Genomic DNA, 6,000 nt, shown 5'->3' with positions numbered 1-6,000 from the left:
TGACGTCATGACGTGCGGCAATTGTGGAGCTCTACATTTAAAAGGGCAATGTCCTGCAAAATACCGACAGTGCCACAGATGTGGCACGATGGGCCACTACGCAGCCCACTGTCGTTCGGCTCAACCCATGGATCCCGCGCATCCTCGACAACCTCGCAGACGAGTCAGGACCGTCCAGCCCACGCATCAAGACTTCCAGTTAAGTGATGCAGATGACCAGGATGCCTTCCGAGTTTCCGTCATTGATGTCAACAAGGTCAATGCCATCAATCCAGCCGACGAGTGGTGTGCCACCCTGACGGTCAACCCGAACTCGTCGCAAGCCCATTAGACTGGACTTATAATACCGTTCATATGTTTAACAAGTTGCACAATTTTACATGATAACCTGTTGTTGTTTATCGTTCCAGAGGTCGTCTGACTGGACAACTGTTCAAGTTTTTTTTTCTTCTTCTCTCGTTCGTATTTATGTTATGTTATGGTACAACTTGGCTCATGTGACGCACCCGACATCGCCCCATGTACATAGTTCCGTCATATGCACATGCTGCACACGACACATACACACTCCTAGATGCACTCACGACACGATCATATTTATCACCACGTAGGCACATATCTTTGTAAAAAGGGGGGATGTCATGATATTCAAACACACACATCATGATGGACACACTAACAGGCAAATCAGAGTACACAACACCACAACCAATCACAGACAAGAACACCAACCATATAAAAAGCACGAGCACGACACCTGGTGGTCAGTAGGTCTGGGGAGAAGGGAACAAGAAAGAGCTGTTAAAACACCACAAGCAGGGAACCCCCCACGTGCAGAGTGCAAAGACCAAACTGTAAATAGTAAGTTTAAATAAAGAAGCGTTGTACCATATGCAACTGTGTTGGCTCATCTGTGTGTCAGAACACCCAACACCACAGGAACAAATGGGGTATTTAGAGACTTTTATGAGGGGCTGTATAGGTCTGAGCCCCCGACGGAGGAGGGGGGGATGCGTCGATTTTTGGATCGGCTGAGGTTCCCGAGGGTGGAGGAGGAGCAGGTGGCTGGGCTTGGGGCACTGGTAGGGCTGGAGGAGCTGATTAAGGGGCTGGGGAGTATGCAGGCGGGGAAGACACCGGGGCCAGATGGGTTCCCGGTTGAATTTTACCGGAAGTACATGGACCTGCTGGGCCCTCTATTAGTGAGGACTTTCAACGAGGCGAGGGGGGGGCGGTGGGAGGGGAGGGGGAGGGGGAGGGGGGGGGAAGGACGGGGGAGGGGGGTGGGAGGGGACGAGGGGGGGGAGGGGTTTAGGGGGGAGGGGGAGGGGGGAGGGGGGGCACGGGGAGGGGGAGGGAGGAGGGGGAGGGGGGCAGGGGGAGGGGGAGGGAGGAGGGGGAGGGGGAGGAGGAGGGGGGAGGATGGGGGGAGGGTGGGAGGGCCCTACCCCTACCCCCGACGATGTCCAGGGCGCTGATCTCGCTGATCTTGAAGCGGGACAAGGACCCATTACAGTGTGGGTCGTATAGGTCAATCTCACTCCTCAACGTGGACGCAAAGCTGTTAGCAAAGGTGTTGGCTACCAGAATTGAGGACCGTGTCCCGGGGGTGATTCACGAGGACCAGACGGGTTGTGTGAAGGGAAGGCAGCTGAATACCAATGTGGGGAGGCTCTTTAACGTAATCATGATGCCTGCAGTGGAGGGGGAAGCGGAGATAGTGGCGGCGATGGAGGTGGAGAAGGCCTTCGATAGGGTGGAGTGGGGGTACCTTTGAGAAGTGTTGAGGAGATTTGGGTTCGGGGAGGGGTTCATTACTTGGATTAGGCTACTTTACGAAGCCCCGGTTGGTGAGTGTGGCCACAAATCGGAGGAGGTCGGAATACTTTCGGCTATATCGGGGGACGAGGCAGGGGTGCCCCCTATCCCCCTTGCTATTTGCATTGGCAATTGAGCCTTTGGCTATGGCTTTAAGGGAGTCCAGGAACTGCAGGGGGGCTATCCAAGGGGGGGGGGGATGAAATGAAAATTGCTTATTGTCACAAGTAGGCTTCAAATGAAGTTACTGTGAAAAACCCCTAGTCGCCACATTCCGGCGCCTGTTTGGGGAGGCTGTTACGGGAATTGAACCATGCTGCTGGCCTGCCTTGGTCTGCTTTCAAAGCCAGCGATTTAGCCCTGTGCTAAACAGCCTCAGTTGGGTACACCGGGTATCGTTGTATGCCGATGACCTGTTACTGTATGTGGCGGACCCAGTGGGGGGGGGATGCCGGAGGTGATGCGGATCCTCAGGGAGTTTGGGGACATTTCCGGGTATAAGCTCAACGTGGGGAAGAGTGAGCTCTTCGTGGTACACCCAGGGGACCAGGGAAGGGGGATAGGCGAGCTTCCATTGAAGAGGGCGGAAAGGAGTTTTCGGTACCTGTGGATCCAGGTGGCCAGGAGCTGGGGGGTCCTACACAAGCTCAACTTGACGCGACTGGTGGAGCAGATGGAGGAGGAGTTTAAAAGGTGGGATATGCTGCCACTCTCCCTGGCGGGTAGGGTGCAGTCGGTGAAAATGACGGTGTTCCCAAGGTTCCTTTTTGTATTCCAGTGCCACCCCATCCTGATCCCTCAGGCCTTTTTTAAGCAGGTCAGCAGGAGCATCATGGGATTCGTGTGGGCGAGAAAGACCCCGAGGGTGAGAAGGGTGTTTCTGGAACGGAGGAGGGACAAAGGAGGGTTAGCGTTACCTAATCTGTGTGGGTATTACTGGGTTGCCAATGTGGCGATGATACGCAAGTGGGTAATGGAGGGGGAGGGGGTGGCGTGGAAGAGGCTGGAGATGGCGTCCTGTGTGGGCACAAGTCTGAGAGCGCTGGTGACAGCACCGCTGCCGCTCCCACCGACAAGGTACACCACGGGTCCGATGGTGGCGGCGACTTTGAAGATTTGGGGGCAGTGGAGACGCCACAGGGGTGAGGTAGAGGCTTCGGTTTGGTCCCCGATCCGAGAGAACCATCGGTTCGTCCCGGGGAGAATGGATGGGGTTTCCTAAGCTGGCACAGGGCAGGAAGTAGAAGGATGGGGGCCTGTTTATAGATGGGACGTTTGCGAGCCTTGGGGCGCTGGAGGAAAAATTTGGGCTTCCCCCCGGAAATGCCTTCAGGTACATGCAAGTAAGGGCGTTTGTAAGACGGCAGGTGAGGGAGTTCCCGCTGCTTCCAGCACGTAGGATCCAGGATAGGGTGCTCTCGGGGGTGTGGGTTGGAGAAGGCAAGGTCTCAGCGATCTACCAGGAGATGCAGGAGGAGGAGACCTTGGTGGAGGAGCTGAAGGGCAAATGGGAGGAGGAACTTGGGGAGGAGATAGACGAGGGTACATGGGCGGACGCCCTGGGTAGGGTTAATTCTTCCTCCTCTTGCGCCAGGCTTAGTCTGATACAATTTAAGGTTCTTCACAGAGCACACATGACAGGGGTGAGGCTGCGCAGGTTCATTGGGGAGGCCAGCAAATCTCGCCCATATGTTCTGGGTGTGCCCAGCAATGGATGGGTTCTGGAGGGGCGATGAGAGGACGGTGCCTAAGATGGTGAACACCCGGGTTAAGCTGAGCTGGGGGTTAGCACTATTCGGGGTAACGGACGAGCCGGGAGTGCAGGAGGCGAAAGAGGCCGGTATTCTGGCCTTTGCGTCCCTGGTAGCCCAGCGGAGGATTCTGCTACAGTGGAAAGATGCGAGGCCCCCAAGCGTGGAAGCCTGGGTCAGCGACATGGCAGGATTCATTAAATTGGAGGGGGTAAAATTTGCCTTGAGAGGGTCTGTGCAAGGGTTCTTCAGGAGGTGGCAACCATTCCTAGACTTTCTAGCGGAGCGTTAGGAGGTGGTCAGCAGCAGCAGCTACCCGGGGGGGTGGGGGTATACTCTGTGTTTACTGCTGTGCTTAATGGGGGTTTGTATATTGGGGGAATTCGTGATGGAGTTATAAGATGTTTATTTATGTGTTCTTTGTTTTTCTTTTTTCTGTAAAACATTTGAATAAAAATATTTTTAAAAATATATATATTTACAGAGAGTGTGGAGTGTGTTAATATTTACAGGGAGCGTAGACTGTGTTCATATTTACAGAGAGTGTGGAGTGTGTTAATATTTACAGGGAGCGTAGACTGTGTTCATATTTACAGAGAGTGTGGAGTGTGTTAATATTTACAGGGAGTGTGGAGAGTGTTAATATTTACAGGGGGTGTGGGGTGTGTTAATATTTACAGGGAGTGTGGAGTGTGTTAATATTTACAGAGAGTGTGGAGTGTGTTAATATTTACAGTGAGTGTGGAGAGTGTTAATATTTACAGGGAGTGTGGAGTGTGTTAATATTTACAGGGAGTGTGGAGCGTGTTAATATTTACAGAGAGTGTGGAGTGTGTTAATATTTACAGGGAGCGTGGAGCGTGTTAATATTTACAGAGAGTGTGGAGTGTGTTAATATTTACAGGGAGCGTAGACTGTGTTCATATTTACAGAGAGTGTGGAGTGTGTTAATATTCACAGGGAGTGTGGAGTGTGTTAATATTTACAGGGAGTGTGGAGCGTGTTAATATTTACAGAGAGTGTGGAGTGTGTTAATATTTACAGGGAGCGTAGACTGTGTTAATATTTACAGAGAGTGTGGAGTGTGTTAATATTTACAGGGAGTGTGGAGAGTGTTAATATTTACAGGGGGTGTGGGGTGTGTTAATATTTACAGGGGGTGTGGAGTGTGTTAATATTTACAGAGAGTGTGGAGTGTGTTAATATTTACAGAGAGTGTGGAGTGTGTTAATATTTACAGGGAGCGTGGAGCGTGTTAATATTTACAGAGAGTGTGGAGTGTGTTAATATTTACAGGGAGCGTAGACTGTGTTCATATTTACAGAGAGTGTGGAGTGTGTTAATATTCACAGGGAGTGTGGAGTGTGTTAATATTTACAGGGAGTGTGGAGCGTGTTAATATTTACAGAGAGTGTGGAGTGTGTTAATATTTACAGGGAGTGTGGAGAGTGTTAATATTTACAGGGGGCGTGGGGTGTGTTAATATTTACAGGGGGTGTGGAGTGTGTTAATATTTACAGGGAGTGTGGAGTGTGTTAATATTTACAGGGAGTGTGGAGTGTGTTAATATTTACAGGGAGTGTGGAGTGTGTTAATATTTACAGAGAGTGTGGAGTATGTTAATATTTACAGGGAGTGTGGAGTGTGTTAATATTTACAGGGAGTGTGGAGTGTGTTAATATTTACAGGGAGTGTGGAGTGTGTTAATATTTACAGAGAGTGTGGAGTATGTTAATATTTACAGGGAGTGTGGAGTGTGTTAATATTTACAGGGAGTGTGGAGTGTGTTAATATTTACAGAGTGTGGAGTGTGTTAATATTTACAGGGAGTGTGTTAATATTTACAGGGAGTGTGTTAACATTTACAGAGAGTGTGGAATGTGTTAATATTTATCGGGAGTGCGTTAATATTTACAGAGAGTATGGAGTGTGTGTAGTGGCATGTATTAGGGGTCATGTGGGACTGTGAAGCCGTGATGCTATTGGCTGACAGATCCTGGGTCCTGGTTGGCTGCCGACTCCTGGCTCCGCCCTGAAGGCGGAGTATAAGAACCCAAGCTTCTCCCCGCCGCTTCATTCTGTTGCTGAGCTGCTGGGGCCAAGTCTCGCTTAATAAAGCCTGAATCGACTTCATCACTTCTCGTCTCTCTCGTAAGTCATTGAGCGCTACAATTTATTAAGCGAGTTTAAAAGACTATGGAGCTCCGGATCGCCCCAGAATGCCTGCGGATCAGCCCCCACGCAGCGAACTCGGCAGCTGTATTTAAACACTGGCAAGCATGTTTTGAAGGCTACCTCCGAACGGCCCCCGGCCGGATCACAGAAGACCAGAAAATATAGGTCCTGCATTCGAGGGTAAGCCCGGAAATTTACCCTCTCATAGAAGACGCAGAGGATTTCCTGACGGCGCTCGCATTATTGAAGGGCATCT

This window comes from Scyliorhinus torazame, chromosome 7 (assembly GCF_047496885.1).
Source record: "Scyliorhinus torazame isolate Kashiwa2021f chromosome 7, sScyTor2.1, whole genome shotgun sequence".
NCBI classification, from domain to species: domain Eukaryota; kingdom Metazoa; phylum Chordata; class Chondrichthyes; order Carcharhiniformes; family Scyliorhinidae; genus Scyliorhinus; species Scyliorhinus torazame.
This window is presented reverse-complemented; position numbering follows the sequence as displayed.